Consider the following 27,862-nt stretch of genomic DNA (forward strand, 5'->3'; position numbering starts at 1 on the left):
GATTCCAATGTAATAACAGTTAGGTTTCAAAATATTGTGTTGCATACTATATGCCCATTTTTGGTGTTACGATATGGTTTAAAATGGGTATACGTTGACACACTATTACAATTACATCAATAATATTGTGTTAGTTTTGTCGAGGCTGGGACCGCAGTCATTATAAACAGTTCGAAGGAAGACATTCGATCCGCCATTAGAGTATATTCGCTGAGAATACTATGTAATGTTCCCACAACTGGGAGACTACCGCTGTAGAGCCATTTTCAAGTGGACCTGATTGTAAAAAATCCTGAATGCAAGTCATATCATGTTGAAACGTTTGATAGTTTCCACTACACATAAGCAAAACGATAGCTAATCATGCCATGTATATTAGAAGCTATGTAAGGTTTAATTCTCATAAAGCATGCAGAACAGATGCTCTCTTTTTTCTGTATATGCCCATTCAACAATGATTTTTTGTTATAGTCAAAAGACTTAAGAAACGAAATTTGAATTCAAAATAAAGTGTTTAACATTTTCATACTGAGAGCGATCACATTGTGTGATTATCATGGTCAGTTTTCTGCTTCCTAACAAGCTCTACGTACATTGTCGAATTTGGAATTAATATCATGAAGTATTCCAAGCATACATTAATTCATTACAGTGGACGTCAGAGCCTGCCTGCTTTCAGAAATATCCACATTTCTTGCATTCTTCAGCAAAAGAAGAAACTTGGAATCGACTCGTTTAACCACGAACTATGGACAAGATTCATCACTGTTTTATCAGCCGTTTGAATTTCATATTTTCCTTTCCTCCGCTCGCATACAGTCATCTTCACATGACACTCATTCTCCCTACTTCTCTCTTAATGAGAGAGCACACTGTTGAGAATAAAACGGAATGCGTTGTGTCGGTCACCTATAGGTACTACATTAGATGGATAGGTCGATATCCAGATACATAGACAGCGTTGACGAACGATTTCAACTGTTATTTAACGTATGTAATGTTCACAGTACTAAAATATGACACAACAGTGCTCTCGAGAAGTCTTGGTCGAGTCACAAGGTTTATTTTCTTCAACTGATCCCAAAGCGACAGCCTTTACACTTCAGAAAATATGAAAGTGTTCCTCGTTGGATCGATGAGTTTAACACAGCTGTTGCAAATTTTAAGAAAAATAGCCGTTTTATGAAACTAAAGGAAGCGAAGTTAAAAAATATGTCCCGTAGACCTCGACGTCATTAAAGACGATTTATAAGAATAAAACTATGAATTCTACAAACGAAAGCCAGAACTGTTTTGTTGGATTTTAAGGAATTGCTGACATTATACAAACAGTTTGTGTAGAAAAACGGGTTTTATGTTCCACTGTATGATCACGTCAGAGCATATATAGAACCACAAAATCTTCTGAAATTACGATTTCATGCTGATTATTTGTAGGGTTGGTCTCTATAAAGTATTGCTCGCAACGTTTTTTAAGGTGGTTACAAGTGATTTACTTCAACAAACAAATTTTAACAAATTCAGGTAATCTCTTAACCCATTTCTGACATGCTTCTCCCTCTTATCGGTAAGATATAGTATCCCTTTCGCAGTGGACAATGTATTTTGCAGGCAATAAAAGAAACTAAGTTATTTTAGTTACCAAATCTATTTTATCACTTTTTTCGATGGTTCTTTCTACGAATTTTTTTCATCCTTTTTACATTTAACATTTGACGAAGGATGTGTTGCATGTACGAATTTTACTTTAATACAAGTGCCATTGTCTTTGAAGTAGTCGATGCTGTAACTAAAAATCTAGGAACCTCTAGGTTTGTGGACACATTGACCGTAATGTAAATATCTAGTAGTTATTGAAATAAAACTTTTTAATATAACACGTTTTCAAAACGGACTAAAAAGTGTAAAATAACTTCTCCTAGCCCCATACAGACTCCAAACTCCATAAAGATTGTCCTGAAAATTTGTGCTTTTCAATTATTAACAGCTATGAAAATATTTTTAGAATTTAAAACGAGAAACGAGGAACGCAAGCAAGAGATAATAGTAAGGAGGTGAACTAACCCTGCATCAAGTATATACTGCATGTGCCCCACGTTTTTCCTTTTAAATTCTACACAAAATTTCACAAGCATAAATTTTCAGGACTATCTGGCTGGTATTAGGAATCTGTATGGGGCTAGGAGAAATCATTCTACACATTTAGTTCTTATTAAAAAAATATTATATTAAAAATCTTTTTATTTAAATAATTATTTTCTGTAAATACATGACATTGTCGGCTGGACAGCGATCAATGTGTTAAATGTAAAGAAAGCTTCACTATGAAATTTTTATTGGCTTGATCACGTATAGGTACACTGGATTACTAGTTTCCACAGAATTAAGTTGCTTTCTTCAAATTCACAGTGTACAGCTTATGAAAACAAGCTGTGCGATAAACCGCACTTTTGTTTTGGACACATAATAAAAAGAATGTAGATCATGACAAGTCAGAGTCATACAAGAGTGGCACATGAAGAAGTGTTGCATGTGTGAGGGCTGGCTCCGGCAACAAACGTGCGGGTTTACAGCACAGCATGATTTCATAACCTCTACAATGAGGATGTGAAGATAGCAGCTTAGTCCTGTAGAAACTGGTAATTCAGTTTACCGACCCGCGATTAAGGCAATAAAAAACTTCATATCAGAATCTCTCTTTACAATGAATTGTTTTCTGCGTTTTAGTGTTGATTGCGTCAAATTTTTCCATCAATTTCAAACATTTTGATGAGGTGTCAACAGCTACATGTGGTAAATTCGAGGATTATTTCATTTTATCTTTATCTGAGTCATCCAATACATTGCTTCTTCCTACGATTATCTCACGAAAATACCTAGAAGGTAAGAATTAGCGAGAATCGAGCTCACACAGTTTCTTACCAGTAACCGTACTTACCACGTAACATTTGCAAGTGGAACAGAAAAAGGAAGAACTAGCAGTAGTACACAAAGTATTTTCCGCCACACATCAGACAAGAAAAAGGGCTTATATTGCATTGTTATACAGTTCTGAACTATGTTGAAAGTTTCAACTTTCTAGCGCATTGGAAAATTATAATGAGGAGCCAAAGAAACTGGTACACCTGCCTAATATCTTGAAGGGCCTTCTCGAGCAGGCAGAAGTGCCGGAATACGACGTGGCATGGACTCGACTAATGTCAGAACTAGTGCTGGAGGGAATTGAAACTGTGAATCCTGAAGGGCTGTTTATAAAGGGAGTGGAGAGCTCTTCTGAAAAGTACTTTTCAAAGCATCCCAGACATGCTCAATAATGTTCAGGCAAAGGAGACGTTTTGTGGCCAGCGAAAGCGTTTAAACTCAGAATAGTGTTCCTGCAGCCACTCTCTAGCAATTATGGATGTGTGGAGGGTCTCATTGACCTGCTGGAACTGACCAAGTCAGTCGGAATGCGCATTGGACATGAATGGACGCAGGTGACCAGACAGGATGCTTACGTACGTGTCACCTGTCAGAGTCGTATCTAGACGTATCAGGGGACCCGTAGCACTCCACCTGCACACGCCCCACACGAGCCTTAACAGTCCCCTGCTGACATCGAGGGTCCATGGATTCATGGGGTGGTCTCCATAGCCGTAAAAGTCCATCCGCTCGATAAAATTTGAACGAGATTCGTCCGAGCAGGGAACATGTTTCGAGTCATCAACAGTCCAGTGTCAGTGTTGACGGGTCCAGGCGAGACGTAAAGACGCCGGCCGATGTGGCCTAGCGGTTCTAGGCGCTTCAGTCTGGAACCTCGCGACCGCTACGGTCGCAGGTTCGAATCCTGCCTCGGGCATGGATGTGTGTGCTGGCCTTAGGTTTAAGTAGTTCTAAGTTCTAGGGGACTGATGACCTTAGATGTTAAGTCCCATAGTGCTCAGAGCCATTTCAACCAATCGAGGCGTAAAGCTTCGTGTCATGCAGTCATCAAGGGTACACGAGTGGGCCTTCGGCTCCGAAAACCAATATCGATGATGTCTCGTTGAATGTTTCTCACGCTGAGACTTGTTGATGGCCCAGAACTGAAATCTGCAGCAATTTGCGGAAAGGTTGCACTTCTAACACACTGAACCATTCTCTTCAGTCGTCGTTCGTTCCGTTCATGTTGGATCTTTTTCCGGCCGCGGCGATGTCGGAGATTTGATTTTTTACCGGATTTCTGATATCCACAGCACACTCGTGAAAGTCCGCTCTTCATCGCTACCTCGAAGATGCTGTGCCCATCGCTCGTGCGACGACTGTAACAACACGTTCAAACTCACTTAGATCTTGATAACCTGCCGCTGTAGCAGCAGTAACCGATTTAACATTTGCACCAGACATTTCTTGTCTTATATAGGCGATGTATTCTCTCTGTTTACATACCCCTGTGTTTGAATACGCATGCCTGTACCATATTCTTTGGCGCTCGAGGCTCTGAGCACTATGGGACTTAACATCTATGGTCATCAATCCCCCAGAACTTAGAACTACTTAAACCTAACTAACCTAAGGACAGCACACGACACCCAGTCATCACGAGGCAGAGAAAATCCCTGACCCCGCCGGGAATCGAACCCGGGAACCCGGGCGTGGGAAGCGAGAACGCTACCGCACGACCACGAGCTGCGGACGTGGCGCTCGAGTGTAGTTTAAAATTGCAAACTTGGTACCGAACAAACAAACAAGAAAGCGACCAAATAAAAACATTTAAAAGAAAAGGCATAACAGCAAGAAACTATCGTGCATGGAGAAGAGAAAAAAACAGTTCCTTTGTTATTTTATTTAAATCATTTACGACGCAGCTGCAACATTAGTTTTCCTTTCTTGTATAGTCACTAGTGATGAAGTAAGTATTACCACAAGAATAACTGGTAAGGAATGGTTTATTCGTATCAGTGAGAGCGGAATCGCTGTCTAGTGGTTTTAAGAACTTCTCTGTTGGTGTGTTATTTTCGGTCCTTATTTTTTATTTTTTAGGGAGAGAAGTACTTTAATTATCCGGAAATGATCCGCGCGGTACTTAGCGGCACGCAAGGAACTAGTGGCGGAGCTAACTAGGTCAGCGCTTCTAGCCTGCAGTTCCTGCCGGGAGCTGCAGTGCCGACCGGAAGGCGTCCATCAGGGCTGGCTGGTCACGAGAAGGCGACCGTCCCCACGCGAGACTCTGAGGCTCGCCCCATGTTGCTGCCGGGACTTCACGTCACCATAGCGTGTGGGAAGTCTGGCCTCCAAGTGCATACACCACCAGCCTCACACGAGGCGACCTGATTCAACGTCAAACACCGTTCGTGTGAAACTTATTATACTGACAGCGGGTTCGCGTTCTGCACGTCTTGTAAATTTCAACTCAACAAGTCTTTAAGAGGCCTCTGCACAGATATTTAACCGTACTGCCTCTATAGGGTGAAATGTATTTAAACCGACAAACTCTGGGAGGCTGTAGGGGACATCAAAACAAATATTTTCCCTAATGTCGTTTTTTCCTATGAGGAGTATTTAAACCGGTAGAGGAAGATTTCTCTGGCGACAAATTCATTAAACCAACAAAAAAGTCCAGAGGGGACATATCTGGGGATAGAGCAGGCCATGGTACAGGACCACCTCTGCCAAACGACGTTTCTGGGAGCCGTCGGTCTAGGAATCGACGTACATGACGACTGAAATGTACCGGCGCCCCGTCATGTTGGATCCACATGTATTGTCTTGTGGAGAGCAGGACGTTTTCCAGCAATTCTGGCAATGCTCTGGCGAGAAAATTATAATAGTGACTGCCATTTAATGGCCTAGGTAGCAGATACGGCCCAATTAAACAGTCCCCAACAACACCGACACACACACTGACGAAGAACAGCACTTGATGAGCGCTAGTAACTGTGGCATGTGGGTTATCGTCACTTCAAACACGCGAATTGTGCATGTTGAAGACTCCATCACGCCATGTCAGTGTACTCACTCCAGGTGTATCGCTCCATTAGTAAACAGAGACAATGTACTACTAAACTGGTGGACAGCAGTGGCCTACAACTGAAGATCGTAATACGGCCTCTAACAACTGAAGAGAGTAATACGGCCTCCACCGGCTTAAATAATCGTCATAGGAAAAAAATGACATTAGGGAAAAATATTTGTTTTGATGTCCCCTACAACCTCCCAGAGTTTCTCGGTTTAAATGTTTTTCACCCTGTATAGGCGTCCACAATTTCGAAAGTGTTTCCAGTGCAGGATTTTGTACACGAACTGATCTCTCGATTATGTCCCATAAATATGCAGAGAGATCTGGTTGGCCAAGTCGTTTGCTCCAGCTGTCCAGAATGTTCTTCAAATCAGTTGTGAATAAACGTTGTTAGCGAAATCATCTAAAAGTTCATGAACGATTTACTTCAGTTTTAAACACTACTCTCGTAAATATTCAGACAGAGATTATATTTTTTTAAACAACAATGTGTAGGGTTTCGGTTAAATCTGACTGCGAGAAAGAAAATGTTGTGCCGTGCACTGCTGTAAAAATGAGAGATTTTGTTTACTTTGTATCAAGCAGTTTTACCTACGATACTGGGACATTTAAACCATTAGATATATTGTTTGTAAAATATACGACGGGGGGTTGAAAAGTCTGTGCAAAAATAAAAACTACTTACATATTTAGGGCAATTTTTTTTTACTTTTCGACATAGTCTCCTTTTAGACTTATACACTTCGTCCGAAGCTGTTCTAATTTATTGATCCCTTCCGAATAATAGGGATTGTCCAAGTCTGCAAAATAGCTATTAGTGGTTGTTTGAATAAAATCTTTGTCCCGCCAGCCATTTATTCAAATTGGGGAACAAATAGAAGTCCGAGGGAGCCACGTCTGGACAATAGGGGGGGATGTGAAACGAGTTTGAATCCAATTTCCATTAATTTTGCGACCACAACTGCTGAGGTGTGTACTGGTGCATTATCGTGATGGAAAAGGACATTTTTGTTGTCCAATCGCAGGCATTTTACTTGCAGCTCGGTTTCCAAACTGTCCAATAACGATGAATAATATACACCTGTAATAGTTTTACCCTTTTCCGGATAGTCGATGAGGATTAGCACTTGCGAATTCCGAAAGACCTTTCTGGCCGGAGGAATGGCCTTCGCCTTTTTTGGTACAGATTCTCCCTTGGTAACCCATTGTTTAGATTGTTGTTTGGTCTCAGGAGTATAGTAATGTATCCTTGTTTCATCCACAGTGATGATTCTCCCTTGGTAACCCATTGTTTAGATTGTTCTTTGGTCTCAGGAGTATAGTAATGTATCCATGTTTCATCCACAGTGACGAAACGGAACTTAAGGTCCTGTGGATTCTTCGTGAACAGCTGCAAACCATCCTTGCAGGACTTAACACGATTCAATTTTTGGTCAAGCGTGAGCAATCGCGGAACCCATCTTGCATACAGCCTTCTGACGTCCAAATGTTTATGCAAAATATTATGTACGCGTTCATTCGAGACGCCCACAGTACTAGCAATTTCACGCCCCTTAACTCTTCTGTCATCCATCGCCATATCATGGATTTTATCAATGATTTCTGGAGTCGTAACCTCCACATGGCGTCCAGAACGTCCAGCATCACTTGTGCCCATACGGCCAGTCCAAAAATTTTGAAACCACTTATAAACTGTTGTAATCGAAGGTGCAGAGTTACCGTAATGTTTATCAAGCTTCTCTTTATTCTCCTGAGGTCATAAGTTCCTAGTGGACCAAACTGCTGAGGTCATCGGCCCCTAGGCTTACACGCCACTTAATCTAACTTAAAATAACTTACGCTAAGGGCAACACACACACCCATGCCCGAGGGAGGATTCGAACTTCCGACAGGGAGGAGCCGCCCGAACTGTGGCAAGGCGTCCTCGACCGCGCAGCACTCCCGTGCGGTCAGCGGGTGGTAACTGCAGTGTCCGCGGTAAATAGTATTTCTACGGGATCGAATCACCAATGAGGGACTTGTGGACGCGATCTGAAGTGAAGATTGCTAGTTTTTTTTCTGGTGTGCTTAAATGGAGGTTCTGGTCGAGAGGCACAAAAATGGGTGAAGTTCAGAATTTTATTTTTCATATGTGGATTTTTTTATTATATTGTGCTTTTACCACTTTAATGTACGTACATTCGTGTAATCAAAAAGTTTGTTTATCTTATGACAAATTAAAAATGGCTGCTGCAGTTGTTATCAAAGCACGCACCTAGCGGCGTGTCCTGATTTACGCGAAGCGTTGTGCAGACTCGCGGATGTTTCTGAAATCTATAAAAATAGAAATTTCTTAAATTAAAATGAATCTATGGTGTCATCACGATATGGTTTTAGAAATATAAGGAAAAAATGGCGATTATTGGAAAAGAAATAAAGATACTAATGTCTCGGCATGTCTTACCAAGTTCAAATGTTTGAAAAGTATATTTAAGAATCTAATAACAAAAAAGCCCTGGCAGAGGCCCCCTCAACTTCATTATCTTTCATTAAAAAAAAAACAGAAGAATTGGTTAATCTCTCGAGGCTACTCTGCCAAGTTTTTGCTATTCGTCCCTATCAAGATTGCTAACATGTTCATGCTCTTCACAATAGATGAATAACCTTTGCTGAATATAATTGCAGCTATATATGCTGCTATTTCAACAGTTTTTGCTCCACACTGAAGATGTTTCGATACCAGTTTCCAAACGCGTGCTTTCAAGGCCTCTTTTTCATTTTGCACATTGGCACCGTAGATCTTTCAAGCTAATTTTATTTACCTGGGGAAATCTATGATTCACACTGTCCTGCTTACAATACATTTATTCACTACCGGTTTCGATCATGGATCATCTTAAAAGTGGAAAAATATGTATTATAAGAACTTCAGATGTCATATATGCTTTTACAGTAGATATTTTTCCACTGCGAAGGTGGTCTCTGATCGAAACTGGTAGTGTGTATCAAGCATTCCTCCAAGTATATCGACGCTGTTGACAGTTTCCTGAACAAAAAATTGATCTCGATTGGACGGAAATAGTATATACCGATGGAATCTTTTCTTGAACTACACTATTGGCCCTTAAATTGCTACACCACGAAGATGACGTGCTACAGACGCGAAATTTAACCGACACGTAGAAGATGCTGTGATATACAAATGATTAGCTTTTCAGATCATTCACACAAGGTTGGCGCCGATGGCGACACCTACAACGTGCTGACATGATGAAAGTTTCCAACCGGTTTCCCATACACAAACGGCAGTTGACGGGCGCTGCCTGGTGAAACGTTGTTGCGATGCCTCGTGTAAGGAGGAGAAATGCGTACCATCACGTTTCGGACTTTGATAAAAGACGGATCGCAGCCTATCGCGATTGCGGTTTATCATATCGCGACATTGATGCTCGCGTAGGTCGAGATCCAATGACTGTTAGCGGAATATGGACTCGGTGAGTTCAGGAGGGTAATACGGAACGCCTTGCTGGATGCCAACGGCCACGAATCACTAGCAGTCGAGATGACAGGCATCTTATCCCCATGCCTGTAGTGGATCATGCAGCCACGTCTCGATCCCTGAGTCAACACATGGGGACATTTGCAAGACAACAACCATCTACAAGAACAGTTCTACGACGTTTGCAGCAGCATGGACTACCATCTCGGAAACATTGGCTGCGGCTACTCTTGACGCTGCATCACAGACAGGAGCGCCTGCGATGGTGTACTCAACGACGAACCTGGATGCACCGATGGCAAAAGTCATTTTTTCAGATGAATCCAGTTTCTGTTTACAGCATCATGATGGTCGCATCCGTGTTTGGCTACATCGCGGTGAACGCACATTGGAAGCGTGTATTCGTCATCGCCATACTGGCGTATCACCCGGCGTGATGGTATGGGGTGCCATTGGTTACTCGTCTCGGTCACCACTTGTTCGCATTGACGGCACTTTGAACAGTGGACGTTACATTTCAGATGTGTTACGACCCGTGGCTCTACCCTTCATTCGATCCCTGCGAAACCCTACATTTCAGCAGGATAATGCACGACCTCATGTTGCACGTCCTGTACGGGCCTTTCTGGATACAGAAAATTTTCGAGTGCTGCCCTGGCCAGCATATTCTACAGATCTCTCACCATTTGAAAACGTCTGGTCAATGGTGGTCGAGCAACTGGCTCGCCACATACGCCAGTAACTACTCTTGATGAACTGTGGTATCGTGTTGAAGCTGCATGGGCAGCTGTACCCGTACACGCCATCCAAGCTCTGTTTGACTCAATGGTCAGGCCTATCAAGGCCAGAGGTGGTTGTTCTGGGTACTGATTTCTTAGGATCTATGCACCCAAATTGCGTGAAAATGTAATCACACGTCAGTTCAAGTATAATATATTTGTTCAATGAATACCCATTTATCATCTGGAATTCTTCTCGGTGTAGCAATTTTAATGACCAATAGTGTAATTCACCGAGCGCCTACAGCTGCCTATATTTCGGTCAGCGCACTGTTCCATTCAGCACGCTGTGACTTCTAAAATACTTTCACAATCAAAAACTTATTTTGCGGGTATAATCCATAGACTTGCAAGTTAAATGTAAAAAATCCGTTTTTTCATCGGTATCGACCATAACCTCCCTTTTAGTTACTCGCATGTGTATGCTGAAGTGCTTGCTTCTTGTACATAAACATATGCAGACATATAAACCTATTTTCATGATAATACTAATATTTGCTTCAACATAAAGTGTACTGTGCAAGCTATTTTACCGTGAGTGGCGGAGGCACTTTCTGCACAAGCATCATCTCCCGCACTATTCCACCAGTGGATGGCAGGCTGGAAGAAAAACTGTCGAGAACCGTCCGTATGAGGCAGAATTTCTCTCGTAGCTATGTTTCTACAGTCCTTCTGCTTTGTGGCGTGCATTCCGTCCTGGTGACTTGGAGCAGTGTCTTGTTTTGCCGTGTGGCCAAAGTACGAGGCTTCTGTAACAGCCGCAGCGAGCCGAGCTGTCGATGCTTGCTTACTCGGGAAGCCGGCGCCGCGCTATGGAGTTTCGGCGCTCCAGAGAGCAGTATGCAGACGCGGAACAGACGCACAACTTGTCTGCGCGGAGGAGAGGAGGGGGGAACGGACCAAGTTCGCTCGCGACTTCCGATGACTTGTGACGCGGGAGAGGGGAGGCGGCAAGGGCGGAAACGCAACAGCACCTCTGGGCGCGTTTCCAGTTCTGCCCTCGCCGCTCCCCTGTAGCTATAAAGCTACCAAATGAGTGGCGAACGGAATAACAGCAAACAGTGTTACGGTGGAACGTTGATGAAATTTACCAAAAATGTCAACTTTCGATTTATTTTCTATTTGTTAGTACAACTCATGGACAGTAAGTTCCCAAAGTTTCAATGTTGAAATCGCATCCGAAGTGCCTGAAAATTAACTAAAATTGTGACGCGGCTTCCCTGCCATGCCCACATTTTGAAACAGCACTTCAAAACCAGCTCAGTGAACAACGATTCTGTATGTTACTTTCAACCAAATGAGTGCGGGATACATACTCTTCGATTTTATAGATCATCTTTGACTTTGTTCGGTATCTTATAAACTCATATGCAAACGATGCGCTAAAAACACATTTTCATCTGCTACAGTTGTCAGAATTGCAACTTATGATGCAGTTATTGTATTTAATGATGGGAACGTTGGGAGGATGAAGGTATTAGAAAGACTGGGGTTGAAGATAGGAAATTTTACTCAAGACATCATGAAAAAAAAATTGATTTACAGCGCCTCTCTGCAGCTGAAAAGTCAGTTGAAGACCTGATAAAGGAAATGAGACAGACAACAAGAAACCAGAAGAGAAGCGTTGAAGGGAAAGACGACCCAGGATACAAATGTGGTGCCTTCTGAAGAAGTGACATAAGGAAAAAAGTTAGGTTGAACCTGAAATTGCGTTTCCTGAAAAGTTTGTTTTTTAAAGTTTATGTACCTTTTCTTCAGATTCTATGAAGTTTTGTGCACATATTTCTGTAAACCTAATAAATGTTGTCTCAAGAGCAAATTTTGAAATTTTCATTGAAAGCTGAGATATGGGGCAAAGTGCTTGGAATTTTGCATGGACTTATGGAATTATAATTTAAAAAATTTGAAAATTCTCCTATTTGACCTATTCCAAAAACCTCATGGGAGAAGCTTACAACAGATAAAGAGATGAAACAGAGGAATTTTTTGTAGAAATCTCTTGAATAATTTCTGAGAAAAAGGAACATACATTAGTTTTTGAAAATAAAGCTTCAAATTTCATTCAAAAAAGAAGTTGAATATATATAATCAAAGTATTTAGTATGTAAATTTGTTACTTTCATGTAAAGCGTGGTACATAATTTCATTGCCATATCTCCAAAACTGTGGATTTGGTGCATCTTTGAAATAGTGTGTATTTTTCATCAACGCCCCCCCTTAAGGCGCCCAGCCTGATTATCTACAGTATGGTCTCCAAAAGTGGATCCCTGTCACCTGGCAGCGCTGATTTCAACTGTGTTGCATGTCACCATCAAGTAGCTTTAATAGGACACTAGTCTATCTTCATTAGTATTACCATGAAGACAACAAGTATGTAGATTATACCTGCAAAAGAATTTTTTGATTGTGAAAGTATTTTAGAAGTTACAGCGTGTTGAATGAAACAGTGAACTGACAGAAATATAGGCAACTATAGGCGCTCGCTGAATAGTTCAAAAAAAGATTCGTCCGGTATATACGATTTCTGTCCAATTAATATCAATTATTTTTTCAGGGAACTGTCAACAGCATCAATATACTTGGAGAAGCGCTTAATACACACTGCGCTATGTTACAATACATTAATTCACTAACAGTTTCGATCATGGACCATCTTCATAGTGGAGAAATATCTATTGTAATAGATATTGTAATAATTCACTATTGTAATATTGTAATATTGTAATATTGTAATATTGTAATATTGTAATAATTCACTAACAGTTTCGATCATGGACCATCTTCATAGTGGAGAAATATCTATTGTAATAGCATGCATGCTATGTGAAATTGTTACAGTAGATAATTTTCCGCTGTGAAGATGATCTATGATCGAAACCGGTAGCATAATGCATTACTGGCCATTAAAATTTCTACACCAAGAAGAAATGCAGATGATAAACTGGTATTCATTGGACAAATATATTATACTAGAACTGACATCTGATTACATTTTCACGCAATTTGGGTGCATAGATCCTGAGAAACCAGAACCCAGAACAAACACCTCTGGCCGTAATAACGGCCTTGATACGCCTGGGTATTGAGTCAAACAGAGCTTGGATGGCGTGTACAGGTACAGCTGCCCATGCAGCTTCAACACGATACCACAGTTCATCAAGAGTAGTGACTGGCGTATTGCGACGAGTCAGTTGATGGCCACCATTGACCAGACGTTTTCAGTTGGTGAGAGATCTGGATAATGTGCTGGCCAGGGCAGCAATCGAACATTTTCCGTATCGAGAAAGGCCCGTACAGGACCTGCAACATGCGGTCGTGCATTATCCTGCTGAAATGTAGGGTATCGCTGGGATCGAATGAAGGGTAGAGCCACGGGTCGTAACACATCTAAAATGTAACGTCCACGTTCAAAGGGCCGTCAATGCGAACAAGAGGTGACCGAGTCGTGTAACCAATGGCACCCCATACCATCACGCCGGGTGATACGCCAGTATGGCGATGACGAATACACGCTTCCAATGTGCGTTCACCGCGATGTCGCCAAACACTGATGCGACCATCATGATGCTGTACACAGAACCTGAATTCATCCGAAAAATGACGTTTTGCCATTCGTGCACCCAGGTTCGTCGTTGAGTACACCATCACAGGCGCTCCTGTCTGTGATGCAGCGTCAAGGATCTCCGAGCTGATAGTCCATGCTGCTGCAAACGTCGTCGAACTGTTCGTGCAGATGTTTGTTGTCTTGCAAACGTCCCCATCTGTTTGCTCAGGGATCGAGACGTGGCTGCACGATCCGTTACAGCCATGCGGATAAAATGCCTGTTATCGGGAATGCTAGTGTTACGAGGCCGTTGGTATCCAGAACGGCGTTGCGTATTACCCTCCTGAACCCACCGATTCCATATTCTGCTAACAGTCGTAGGATCTCGACCAACGCGAGCATCAATGTCGCGATACGATAAACCGCAATCGCAATATGTTGCAATCCGACCTTTATCAGAGTCGGAAAGTGATGGTACGCGTTTCTCCTCCTTACACGAGGCATCACAACAGTGTTTCACCGGGCTACGCCGGTCAACTTCTGTTTGTGTATGAGAAATCAATTGGAAACTTTCCTCTTGTCAGCACGTTGTAGGTGTCGCCACCGGCGCCAACCTTGTGTGAATGCTCTGAAAAGCTAATCATTTGCATATCACAGCATCTTCTTTCTGTCGGTTAAATTTCGCGTCTGTAGCACGGCATCTTCGTGGTGTAGCAATTTTAATGGCCAGTAGTGTATGAATCATCCATTTCTCCTAGCAGTTAGGATTAGCTTGAAAGATGGACCGGTCCCAGTGCGCAAAATGAAAAGGAGAGCATGAATGTACGCGTCTGGAAACTGGTACCGAAAAATTTTTACTGTGGTGTAAAAACTGTTGAAGTGGCAGCATACATAGCTGCAGTTACATTCAGCGAAGATTGTTCTTCTATTCTGAAGAGCATGAACGTAACGCACTAAGAAACGTATGGAAACAGAGCAGAGTCGTGGGAATGCCCTAGTGAATATATCCACTGCAAATGGAGAAATCCACTGAAATAAGCGACTGTTTCAAAGGGCAGCTTATTATTATGCAGAGCCTGTGAACGAGTATCTCGAAAACTGCGAACCTGGTAGAATATTACTGTCGTCAGCATCTACGGAAAGTGATAGACGAGCAGCGTAACTACCACCAGTCGCTAAAGTGCTTGGACATCCACGACTCTTCACGGGACCGTGGGGTTTGGAAGCTTTCTGCTCTGTAAAGTAGGACAGATGGCGATCTGTGGCACCTCTGGAGGAAGAGCATAATGCTGTAGACGCACATATGTTTCGGAGGACACCATTCAGTGCATATTTTTGAAAATGGGCTCCACAGCAGACTATATTCTCTCTCTCTCTCTCTCTCTCTCTCTCGCTCGCTCGCTCTCCTCTCTCTCTCTCTCTCTCTCTCTCTCTCTCTCTCTCTCTCTCTCTCTCTGTCTCTCTCTCTCTCTGTCTCTCTCTCTCTCCTCTCTCTCTATATATATCTCTCCCTCTCCCTCCCTCCGCCTCTACTTTTTTCTTTTTATAGAAGGTTTCGGTTTGTTACGTTTGCAATCGTGGATGAAAATAGTTATAAGTCGTGACGTCGTGTATATTTCTTACACTTGTAGTAGTTGCTAAAATATACTAATGATCCTGAATGTCGCTAAGTAGACAAATAATTCTGAATAAGTCTACTAGATTGAGTTGTAAGAATGTACTTATGTTTTCAACACATACAGCTAATTCAAAAATACGCTTGGTTTATTTAAAACCTTACTAGTTACTGCCCGATAAATAAATATTGTTGCAGAGAGAGACACGCTATAATCATCTACGTAGCTGCACTGTTATTCTCAGTGTTACGTAAATTCTTTGTTAAACACTGACCCTTTTATACTGTTGGACCAGAATCACTAGGACCACAATTAACGCTGGCAGGTACTGTGAGATTCTGAAAAAACTCAAACGGGCAATTCAGAACCGGAGAAGAGGAATGTTGAGCAAGGACGTACACATTCTCCATGACAACGCTCGCCCACACATCGCACGGCAAACCGTTGCTCTCCTGCAACAGTTTCAGTGGAACGTAATCACCCGCCCATCCTACAGTCCTAACTTGGCGCCCAGTGACTATCACCTGTTCTTTAGGTTAAAAGAAAATTTGGCCGAAAAACGATTCAGCTCCGACGACGAGGTGGAAGAAGAGGTTCATATCTTTCTGAACAGCATGGTGGCGAGCTGGTATGACATGGGCATACAAAAACTGCCACAGCGTCTACAAAAATGCATCGACATAAATGTTGATTATGTCGAAAAATAGCTAAATGTTCAAGCTGTAAGCTGATCTAAACCATTGTAGAAATAAACGGGTCTATGTGCCTATATAAAAATAGGAGACCATACTTTTGGGATTACCCTCGTAATGGTAAATATGGCTTTAAATTATCTGTGATGCTATTTCCACTATTTCTTCATTGTACTTATAGCCAAGTAGCATACAACTACATTGATGTTCCTATATCTGTCTTAATTATTTATATATTTTTATCCAGTTTCCACATGAGAAAGTAGTAACGATAATAACTTGATTCATTTCATGTCATGTCATTAAACTGCCGTCATTCATGATTATTGTTCTATTGGACCTGTTAACCACCCATAAACACCTCAAATCATTACATTTTCTTTGCTGTTTTTGTTTTCTTTTAGCACCTATGTATGTCACGGAAAGCTGGATGCTTACCAAGAATGAAAGAGAAAAACTGAATATTTTGAAAGAAAAGTGATCTGGAGACATGTGCTGGAGAATGGCATACGGAGGGTTCGAAAGAACATAGAAATATAACAGTTAATGAATCTGCGCACTGTCTCACAGTGGTTCAGAACGGCCGATTCCCTGGTCAAAAGTCGAGAAATGAAGGTTGAAAGATCGGTGTGTTTGGAATGGATTCTTGTCGAGAGGGGGGGGGGGGGTATGGGGTATTCAGATCGTATAAGCAGAGATCACAATATTGTATACTTGCTTCCTTGCGACGGTCGCAACTTGCGTCTCGTAGAAACACACGTACGACGCTTCAGTGCCAAGTTATACAGTGCCTCAGAAAATCATACAGAATTTTACAACGACGCATCCGATTCCTATTTTCCAAAATGGAAAATTTTGACGAAGGTATGTAGAAACATTTTATGTACTTCAATTTTCGAAAATGTTTGATGTTTTTTATGAAACGTCATGCAGAAGGTAGTCGTGATTATCATGTTGTTTCGCTTCTTTAGAAATACAGTTTTATCGATACAAAATAATCTTAACATATTTCAACGCTGGCATTGACAGGGACATGTTTGTTGAACTATCTGTTAATAAAATTTTCATGAATTAGCTGCTCGAAAGTTGCTCATTTTGAATAATAACGATTTTAGTGCTACCGTGTACACTGTCGTGCGCATTACGCACTGTGACTAATGGCCATATTCTCCTCTCAACTTTCTATACCTGGGACTCGAATGGTCACAAGTATGGAGGGTTTTTCATAGATGTTTTCTATCTCTTTCTAAAGTGTTGTGGAGATAAGTACGGTATATTATTGCAACGGTGTGGCATTGTGAATAAAGATTTTAAATAAAATTCCAACCGCAATGACGATTTTTATAGACATATCGAAATATGTCTACAAATATTATTCAAAACATTGTTCATGGACAAAAAACCCAATTTGTAAAACATAATAATATGGTTTTTTAATCGATTGTTCATGAGTGCAGGATTGTTTATAAAATTTTTACGTTACATATAATATGTATTCTGTATATACACAGGGTGTTACGAAAAGGTACGACCAAACTTTCAGGAAACTTTCCTCACACACAAAGAAAGAAAATATGTTATGTGGACATGTGTCCGGAAACGCTTACTTTCCATGTTAGAGCTCATTTTATTACTTCTCCTCAAATCACATTAATCATGGAATGGAAACACACGGCAACAGAACGTACCAGCGTGACTTCAAACACTTTGTTACAGGAAATGTTCAAAATGTCCTCCGTTAGCGAGGATACATGCATCCACCCTCCGTCGCATGGAATCCCTGATGCGCTGATGCAGCCCTGGAGAATGGCGTATTGTATCACAGCCGTCCACAATACGAGCACGAAGAGTCTCTACATTTGGTACCGGGGTTGCGTAGACAAGAGCTTTCAAATGCCCCCATAAATGAAAGTCTAGAGGGTTGAGGTCAGGAGAGCGTGGAGGCCATGGAATTGGTCTGCCTCTACCAATCCATCAGACACCGTATCTCTTTTTGAGAAGCGTACGAACACTTCGACTGAAATGTGCAGGAGCTCCATCGTGCATGAACCACATGTTGTGTCGTACTTGCAAAGGCACATGTTCTAGCAGTGCAGGTGGAGTATCCCGTGTGAAATCATGGCGGTGAATCGGGGAAGTACAGTACATACTGAAGAAACTAAAATGAGCTCTAACATGGAAATTAAGAGTTTCCGGACACATGTCCACATAACATCTTTTCTTTATTTGTGTGTGAGGAATGTTTCCTGAAAGTTTGGCCGTACCTTTTTGTAACACCCTATATATATATACTTTTTTTAAATTTTAATAGGAAATACATGCAAAGAAATTATTTGTACACGCAGACAAATATTCTTGGCCCTACGTGATGAATGAAGCTCAAAATTTGACAATCAAATAGAAGTTCTGGAATAATATTTTACCGAATCAGAAAGATGTCGTTTCGCAATTTCAGTTGATGAAAGGAAATGTTTGAGGAATCTCCTATTTACAATGAAGAAAAAATGGCAGGATAGACGCAAAATTCTGGATCGCTTTTACGCCAATCATGAAGAATGGCTTGACCAGGACGTAGCTATTGCGGTTTTACTATTTTGTTGTTTCTTATACACTGGAATCTTATTTATGTTGACTGCCGCAAAATCGTAACCAGCGACCTCGAATACCTATTGGTGCAAATTTTCGGACCAATGAAGTGATTATCTTTCCAAAATGTCCGCCATTTTGAGTTTCTTAATTTTGATATCAAATTCGTAATCAGCAACCCCCAAAACCTAAAACTGGAATTTTTTTAATTATTATTCTCACTTATCATCTATTGTCCAAGGATTAGGCCGTTATGAACCACTGTGTGTCGTCCAGAAATTTAAAAGTAGGAGACTGCAATCGGCTGGTCATGTGGCTGCAATGGAAACTAACAGAATTCCTAAGAAGGAATTTGAAGGCACACTCCAAGCAACAAGACCATTGGGCCGACCTCGCACGCGCTAGAAAAATGGCACAGGGAAGAACGTACCAGTATTAGGAATCGCCGCAGAGTGGAAACAGACACGAGAGATAGAAGAACATGGAAGCAGATCGTTGATGCAGCGCATCCTCTACAGGGTTTGTGATCGCTGAAAAGAAGAAGAAGGAGAAGAAAAAGTATTTGGTTTAAGTTTCCGTAATGACTCAGTTCTTAGCGGCTCCGCCATCTTACCGAGAAATATTTGCTTAATAGTAAGCACGAGCTCGTGCAGAAAAGTAATCCTTCCGAATTTTGTATGTGGATACTCTTACAGCTTTTTATGTAAAATAAACGTCACTAACATTCTATATCTTTATTCTTCATGTCTACATATTTGCAACTGTCTACCGCTGGAGGGCTCCGAATCGTAGCGTGTAACATGGCGGCGTGTAACGTAGCTACGTCGGTGCGTGAGAAACAGTGTGCTGTAATCGAGCTTCGAATTCGACGAGTCCGTCCACACATGGAGCGCCCTCTCCTTCAGCATGACAATGCCAGATCCCACGCGAGCGCTGCGACATCTGCAACAGTCCGACTCCTTTGGATCACCGTTATCGATAATCTTCCATACGGTCTCGACTTGGCACCGTCCTTTTTTCATCTGTTTCCAAGGCTTAAAGAACACATTTTAGGACATCACTTTAATAGTGATGAATCGGTGCAAGGCACAGGTGGTGGTGTGACACCGTCAACAACGTTCTACAGTGACGGCATCAATAAACCGGTCTCTCTTTGGGAGAATCCGTCACCAGGGTGATTGTGTTAAGAAATAAATATGTGACATGAATAATAAAGATGTAGAATATTAATAACTTTCGAATTATTAGAAAAGCTTTTAGAGTTTTCAGCTAAAAAAGTTCAGGATAGCCCCGTAGTAAAATTTTTTTGTTTATTTATAGACGTAATCACATTCTTATGACACAGTCACAACCGATTTCGGTCGTACAATGACCATCTTCAGATTCTGTAACAATAAAAAGGAAAATTTATATAAAACCTAAAAATTAGTGCAATATTAAACCAAGCTTATTAGTAATCTAACTGAATTCATGCGAAATACATGTAGTTCGTACCTAAAGACGGCATACGCTGAACACAGGTTCATGCTTTGTCAAACTAGCTATAATATGTAAAACACCGGTCTTATATAGATATAAAAATGTTGTTACTTTTGTTCCCCCTCTTTGCTCTAGATGCGCGCGTCCTCTATAAGATAGTCTTTATTTTTCAAAAGCCTAAAATATGACAAATTTACTATTAGTATTTAGGTCAAATGTATATAAAATTTAAAATTACAGAGCAGATCGAGTATTGCACGTTCTACATCTACATCTACATCCATACTCCGCAAGCCACCAGACGGTGTGTGGCGGAGGGTACCCTGAGTACCTCTATCGGTTCTCCTTTCTATTCCAGTCTCGTATTGTTCGTGGAAAGAAGGATTGTCGGTATGCTTCTGTGTGGGCTCTAATCTCTCTGATTTTATCCTCATGGTCTCTTCGCGAGATATACGTAGGAGGGAGCAATATACTGCTTGACTCTTCGGTGAAGGTATGTTCTCGAAACTTTAACAAAAGCCCGTACCGAGCTACTGAGCGTCTCTCCTGCAGAGTCTTCCACTGGAGTTTATCTATCATCTCCGTAACGCTTTCGCGATTACTAAATGATCCTGTAACGAAGCGCGCTGCTCTCCGTTGGATCTTCTCTATCTCTTCTATCAACCCTATCTGGTACGGATCCCACACTGCTGAGCAGTATTCAAGCAGTGGGCGAACAAGCGTACTGTAACCTACTTCCTTTGTTTTCGGATTGCATTTCCTTAGTATTCTTCCAATGAATCTCAGTCTGGCATCTGCTTTACCGACGATCAACTTTATATGATCATTCCATTTTAAATCACTCCTAATGCGTACTCCCAGATAATTTATGGAATTAACTGCTTCCAGTTACTGACCTGCTATTTTGTAGCTAAATGATAAGGGATCTATCTTTTTATGTATTCGCAGCACATTACACTTGTCTACATTGAGATTCAATTGCCATTCCCTGCACCATGCGTCAATTCGCTGCAGATCCTCCCGTATTTCAGTACAATTTTCCGTTGTTACAACCTCTCGATACACCACAGCATCATCTGCAAAAAGCCTCAGTGAACTTCCGATGTCATCCACAAGGTCATTTATGTATATTGTGAATAGCAATGGTCCTATGACACTCCCCTGCGGCACACCTGAAATCACTCTTACTTCGGAAGACTTCTCTCCATTGAGAATGACATGCTGCGTTCTGTTATCTAGGAACTCTTCAATCCAATCACACAATTGGCCTGATAGTCCACATGCTCTTACTTTGTTCATTAAACGACTGTGGGGAACTGTATCGAACGCCTTGCGGAAGTCAAGAAACACGGCATCTACCTGTGAACCCGTGTCTATGGCCCTCTGAGTCTCGTGGACGAATAGCGCGAGCTGGGTTTCACACGACCGTCTTTTTCGAAACCCATGCTGATTCCTACAGAGTAGATTTCTAGTCTCCAGAAAAGTCATTATGCTCGAACATAATACGTGTTCCAAAATTCTACAACTGATCGACGTTAGAGATATAGGTCTATAGTTCTGCACATCTGTTCGAAGTCCCTTCTTGAAAAGGGGGATGACCTGTGCCCTTTTCCTATCCTTTGGAACGCTACGCTCTTCTAGAGACCTACGGTACACCGCTGCAAGAAGGGGGACAAGTTCCTTCGCGTACTCTGTGTAAAATCGAACTGGTATCCCATCAGGTCCAGCGGCTTTTCCTCTTTTGAGCGATTTTAATTGTTTCTCTATCCCTCTGTCGTCTATTTCGATATCTACCATTTTGTCATCTGTATGACAATCTAGAGAAGGAACTACAGTGCAGTCTTCCTCTGTGAAACAGCTTTGGAAAAAGACATTTAGTATTTCGGCCTTTAGTCTGTCATCCTCTGTTTCAGTACCATTTTGGTCACAGAGTGTCTGGACATTTTGTTTTGATCCACCTACCGCTTTGACATAAGACCAAAATTTCTTAGGATTTTCTGCCAAGTCAGTACATAGAACTTTACTTTCGAATTCATTGAACGCCTCTCGCATAGCCCTCCTCACATTACATTTCGCTTCGCGTAATTTTTGTTTGTCTCCAAGGCTTTGGCTATGTGAAGTTCCCTTTGCTTCCGCAGCAGTTTTCTAACTCGGTTGATGTACCACGGTGGCTCTTTTCCATCTCTTACGATCTTGCTTGGCACATACTCATCTAACGCATATTGTACGGTGGTTTTGAACTTTGTCCACTGATCCTCAACACTATCTGTACTTGAGACAAAACTTTTGTGTTGAGCCGTCAGGTACTTTGTAATTGCTTTTTATCACTTTTGCTATACAGAAAAATCTTCCTACCTTTTTTAATATTTCTATTTACGGCTGAAATCATCGATGCCGTAACCGCTTTATGATCGCTGATTCCCTGTTCTGCGTTAACTGTTTCAAATAGTTCGGGTCTGTTTGTCACCAGAACGTCTAATATGTTATCGCCACGAGTCGGTTCTCTGTTTAACTGCTCAAGGTAGTTTTCAGATAAAGCACTTAAAAAAATTTCACTGGATGCTTCGTCCCTACCACCCGTTATGAACGTTTGAGTCTCCCAGTCTATATCCGGCAAATTAAAATCTCCACCCAGAACTATAGCATGGTGGGGAAATCTACTCGAAATATTTTCCATATTATCCTTCAGGTGCTCAGCCACAACAGCTGCTGAGCCAGGGGGCCTATTGAGACATCCAATTACCATGTCTGAGCCTGCTTTAACCGTGACCTTCACCCAAATCATTTCACATTTCGGATCTCCGTCAATTTCCTTCGATACTATTGCACTTCTTATCGCTATAAACACGCCTCCCCCTTCACTGTCCAGCCTGTCTCTGCGGTATACATTCCAATCTGAGTTTAGGATTTCATTATTGTATACGTCTGGTTTGAGCCAACTTTCTGTCCCTAGTACCTAGTACTACTCTAGTGCGGACCGCAGCAGATGTCAACAACCTTTAAGGCGGAGTAGCGTGCCAGCCACCTGCAGCAGAGCACTACTCTCATCGTCCTGCTCGTGTCGTCCTTGTCGTATTAATGGACAACGGTATAAACATGCAATGTAGATATAGAGGTAAAAATTGACACACGCGATTGGAATGACATGGGGTTTTATCAGAACAAAAAAGAAAAAAAAATATTCCCAAAATGTCCGACAGATGGCGCTGGACAGCAAAACTGCTACCGTGCCGGGTGAGAGGTATGCCGATATGTTACGGAATCGCATCATCCCCAGCCTGGCTGATAAACTCCTGCTGTAACGTACGATTTTTATGCAGGATGGCGCTCCACCCCATATTACTAGACGTTTGGTGATGATCGTGTGCTCAGCCGCCACTTTCGTCATGCTTGGCTTCCCAGGTCCCCAGACCTCAGCCCGTGATATTATTGGCTTTGGGGTTACCTGAAGTCACAAGTGTATCGTGATCGACCGACATCTCTAGGGATGCTGAAAAACAACCTCCGACTCCAGTGCCTCACCATAACTCCGGACATGCTTTACACTGCTGTTCACAACATTATTCCTCGACTACAGATATTGTTGAGGAATGATGGTGGACATAGAGCATTTCCTGTAAAGAACATCATCTTTGCTTTGTCTTACTTTGTTATGCTAATTATTGCTATTCTGATCAGATGAAGCGCCATCTGTTGGACATTTTTTAAACTTTTGTATTTTTTTGTTCTAATAAAACCTCATGTCATTCCAAGCATGTGCGACAATTTGTACCTATCTATCTACATTATTCCGTGATTTATTCAGTTTTCAAATTTACACTGACTTTTTGATCACCTGGTACGCTCTACAAGTGCTACTGCTATTTTCATCTATAGCAATGTTTCTACTTGTTCTGAAATGTTATTTCACTCATTTAACGATGTTTTCTGCAATTTTAAATTTTGTATACATTTGACTAAATATTAATAGTAAATTTGTCATAATTTAGGCTTTTGAAAAATAAAGACTATCTTATAGAGGACGCGTGCATCTAGTGCAAAGAGTGGGAACAAAATCTAAAAAAAATTTATATCTATATAAGACTGGTGTTTTACATTTTATAGCTAGTTTGACAACGCATGAACCTGTGTTCAAAGTATGCCGCCTTTAGATATGGACTATATGTATTTCGCATAAACTCAGTTAAATTACTAATAAGGTTGGTTAAATATTGCACTTATTTTTAGGTTGTAATATAAATTTACTTTTGTATTGTTATGGCCGAAACTGGTTATGACTGTGTCATAAGAATGTGATTGCGTCTATAAATAAACAAAAAAATTTTTACAAAATAATCAGTCACTTACTCAATTGACAAAATGTCGTTTTCCCATAGCCCCGTAGTATTTCGTAGTAATTAAATATTGTTCTAATACTGTGGAGTATCGTGATGTCTCCTGGATGTGACAATTTTTTTGTGTGACGTGTGTATACCAAAGTGGCAGACACATGTGATGTGTGCTGGCTGTGCCCTCTCAATCATAAAACTATAGATCTATTGGTACTTCCCCTCAGTGAGGACTGCAGAAAACTGAGAAGTGCATTAGCATTGCTCGATTGTCGGCTGCCCCCTTCCTCCGTCACCTGTGGAGCGTCCGGATCAAAGACGGGAGCGGTGACACATGTCGATATCACACACGGCGGCCGTAATTAGCTGAAAGCCCATCGCAGGATCCGTCTCTTTGACGGACGCGCCACGAGTAGGTCCGCTCGGCGCTAGTGGCTGCCAGTACGGCCTTCAAAAGGATGTTTTATCGACAGCGCTGTGAAGGTGCTCCATCAGCCATAGGCGGCGAGCCAGCAGTCGGGAAATCCCCGTATCGCATTCGCGGGCAGTGCTAGCTGGTGTCGTACATGCTTTTACCAATCCACAATATTCCACCTATTTTACTTGAATAATCTAAAATATTTAAAATTCTTATTTATTGCTGGTATACATATATGTCTGCTACCCAGAAAGGTGGAAAGGTAGAAAGAGTGTATAGAGGGTCTATAGAAGTGAGATGAACTTGAGGGAAGTACTATAGAAATGGAAGAGGACGTAAAAGAAGATGAGATGGGAGACATGATACTGTTAGAAGATTTTGACAGAGCAATGAAACTCCTTAATCGAAAGAAGTCCCAGCGCGTGGTAGCCGAGCCGTCTGAGGCGCCTTGCCACGGTTGGTGAGGCTTCCCCTGTCGGAGGTTCGAATCCTTCCTTGAGCGACAATTACTGAGACCCTCTTGGGGCAATCTGGATAAAAATATAATGGCATACAAAGGAAGAATATTACAGAGCTAACAGCGAAGCATTCTGGCGGCCACAGAAGACTCTGATTACTTACTACAACTGTGGTTTCATCCATTTGGCTTCTTTCCCTATCTATTTCATCACTATTAAATATTCTTCTGTTACTTCTGTAAGCTTGTTATTATGTATGTCATTATATTTTTAACTAGAAACGCCACAAGAGAATGTCAGAATTACACTTTGTAACTTAACTAGTTCCTTTTTAACAATTTAATTTTTCGTTGTAGTTTTAATTATTTCATTTTATCAATGAAACAACTTATAAACTTGGTAAGGTACTATAGACTTTACCGATTGTATTCCTCGCACCAATTCGTAAAATCATATAATTTACGAATATGTGTACACCTACAGTAGCGACATGTAACAAACTTCAGACACAAACACTTTGTGGCTACTGTACAGCAGTTTGCTATGGACAGTAGCGCGATTAACAAGATGACACCGCCGACGTTAAGGCCCAGTGTATAGCACATTTTAAATATGTGCGACGATGCTATTATAACTTTGTGGGTATCTTTTGACGATGACACTGTATCTTCACTATATTAGGACATGTTTTAAAAGAGGTTTGCCTCGTCATATTTTAAGTCCATGTTTTTCACGTCTATGTGAGTAATACTTCTCATTATGACCTGCTTTTAAGATGTCGACAGTCCACTAGTATTTTTTTCCCATGTTTTGTTGCAGATCTGAAGATGATCATGCCTAAGGGAAGGTGATAGTCTAAGGGTCTAACAGTTTTGTGATGATAGACGGGAAGAAAGGGATTTTTTGTTGCTTATGGAATTGTTCAGTTCACTTCAATTCAGTTTATTGCTACGAATTTTTGACCTGTTATCTGGTAACTCTAAGCAGATCATACATATTGGTTAATCATGGTGACAAACCAAGTTTTATATTTTATTTGTAGTAGTAAATCATGTTAACAGAAAGCACTGGTAATATTAATGCATAAATAAAACAGAACATTTGAAAACTAAGAATTAAATAAAAAACTAACATGGAATTAACTCAAGTTCCAAGTGAATAGCTTCCGTCTTACATTACTAGACATGTTACTGGCATCTTCGGAACAACTCGAGGTTTACCGACTAATTACAACTATACCCACTTCTAAACCTACTGTTGCTACACTATTCTACATCTACATCACCCACACCATTATGTGCCTTCCTCGGCAGTCCTCGAGTTGCGCGTCCCTGTATAGGTGGCCATAGCATTCTTGCTCTTTTTTTATTTAATTTTTGTCTTTTTCTTATATATATAACGGTCCATTTTAAACGGGTAATGTATCACGAAGCAAATACCGTCCGCACTGACGGAATGTTACGTGATACCACGTACTTACACGTTTGTGACTATTACAGCCCCATCTATTACAAAGCGAAAAAAGTGCTCCAACTAAAACATTCCTATTTCTTTACGTACTACACGAATATGTAATAAAAAATAGGGTTCCTACTTTAAAAAAAAACGCAGTTGATATCCGTTTGACCTATGGCAGGACCATCTTGCGGGCCAACCATAGCGCCATCTGGATTCTCCCTACAAGCTAGACAAGTTTCGTTCTTTGTAGTTTTTTCGTTTGACGCTTATTTCGTGAGATATTTGTCCCGGTCACGATCAATGGACCACCCTATATATATATATATATATATATATATATATATATATATATATATATATATATATATATATATAAAATTGAGGAAACACTTATTGTAACCTGTTGAGCCGGCCGAAGTGGCCGTGCGGTTAAAGGCGCTGCAGTCTGGAACCGCAAGATCGCTACGGTCGCAGGTTCGAATCCTGCCTCGGACATGGATGTTTGTGATGTCCTTAGGTTAGTTAGGTTTAACTAATTCTAAGTTCTAGGGGACTAATGACCTCAGCAGGTGAGTCCCATAGTGCTCAGAGCCATTTGAACCAATTTATAACCTGTTGACATTGTTTTGATATGCAAAGCGCCCACTTGCTCTTATAGACTGAAAGTTAAGCTGTTGCCTTTTAGATATCCGATGTGCTATCATATTCACTTTAGTCCACAAATTTCGGTCACTTACAATTGTTTGTAGATCGGGAACGACATGATCAGCCGAACCTTTCCCTCCACATTCACCGACTGGTGTGTTACTACGTCCCACTCGATGCAGATGTTTGGGATATGGACCGTGACCTGGTAACAGGTGCGCCGTACCTCGACTAAGGTCAACGTAGCGCAGTTTGAGCCTGTTCCTGATGCTTACAGTGCTCCTAGTGTCCCAGTCAGACTGACATTCATCTGATCATTGAAAACGATGAATGGGCAACCTGCAACTGGGACTTCTTTAGTCACTGAGAAATCTGAATGAACTTGAGCAGCTGAGAGAATCGCG

General features: G+C 41.3%; 1 protein-coding gene across 1 annotated transcript in view; it reads left to right on the forward strand.

Annotated features, from left to right (window-relative positions):
- Window positions 1–27,862, forward strand: part of LOC126416993 (inactive dipeptidyl peptidase 10-like) — a 1,159,463-nt gene that overhangs the window by 369,942 nt on the left and 761,659 nt on the right. The gene's annotated exons all lie outside the window — the stretch shown is intronic.

The sequence above is a fragment of the Schistocerca serialis genome, chromosome 8 (assembly GCF_023864345.2).
Source record: "Schistocerca serialis cubense isolate TAMUIC-IGC-003099 chromosome 8, iqSchSeri2.2, whole genome shotgun sequence".
In the NCBI taxonomy this organism is placed as follows: Eukaryota; Metazoa; Arthropoda; class Insecta; order Orthoptera; family Acrididae; genus Schistocerca; species Schistocerca serialis.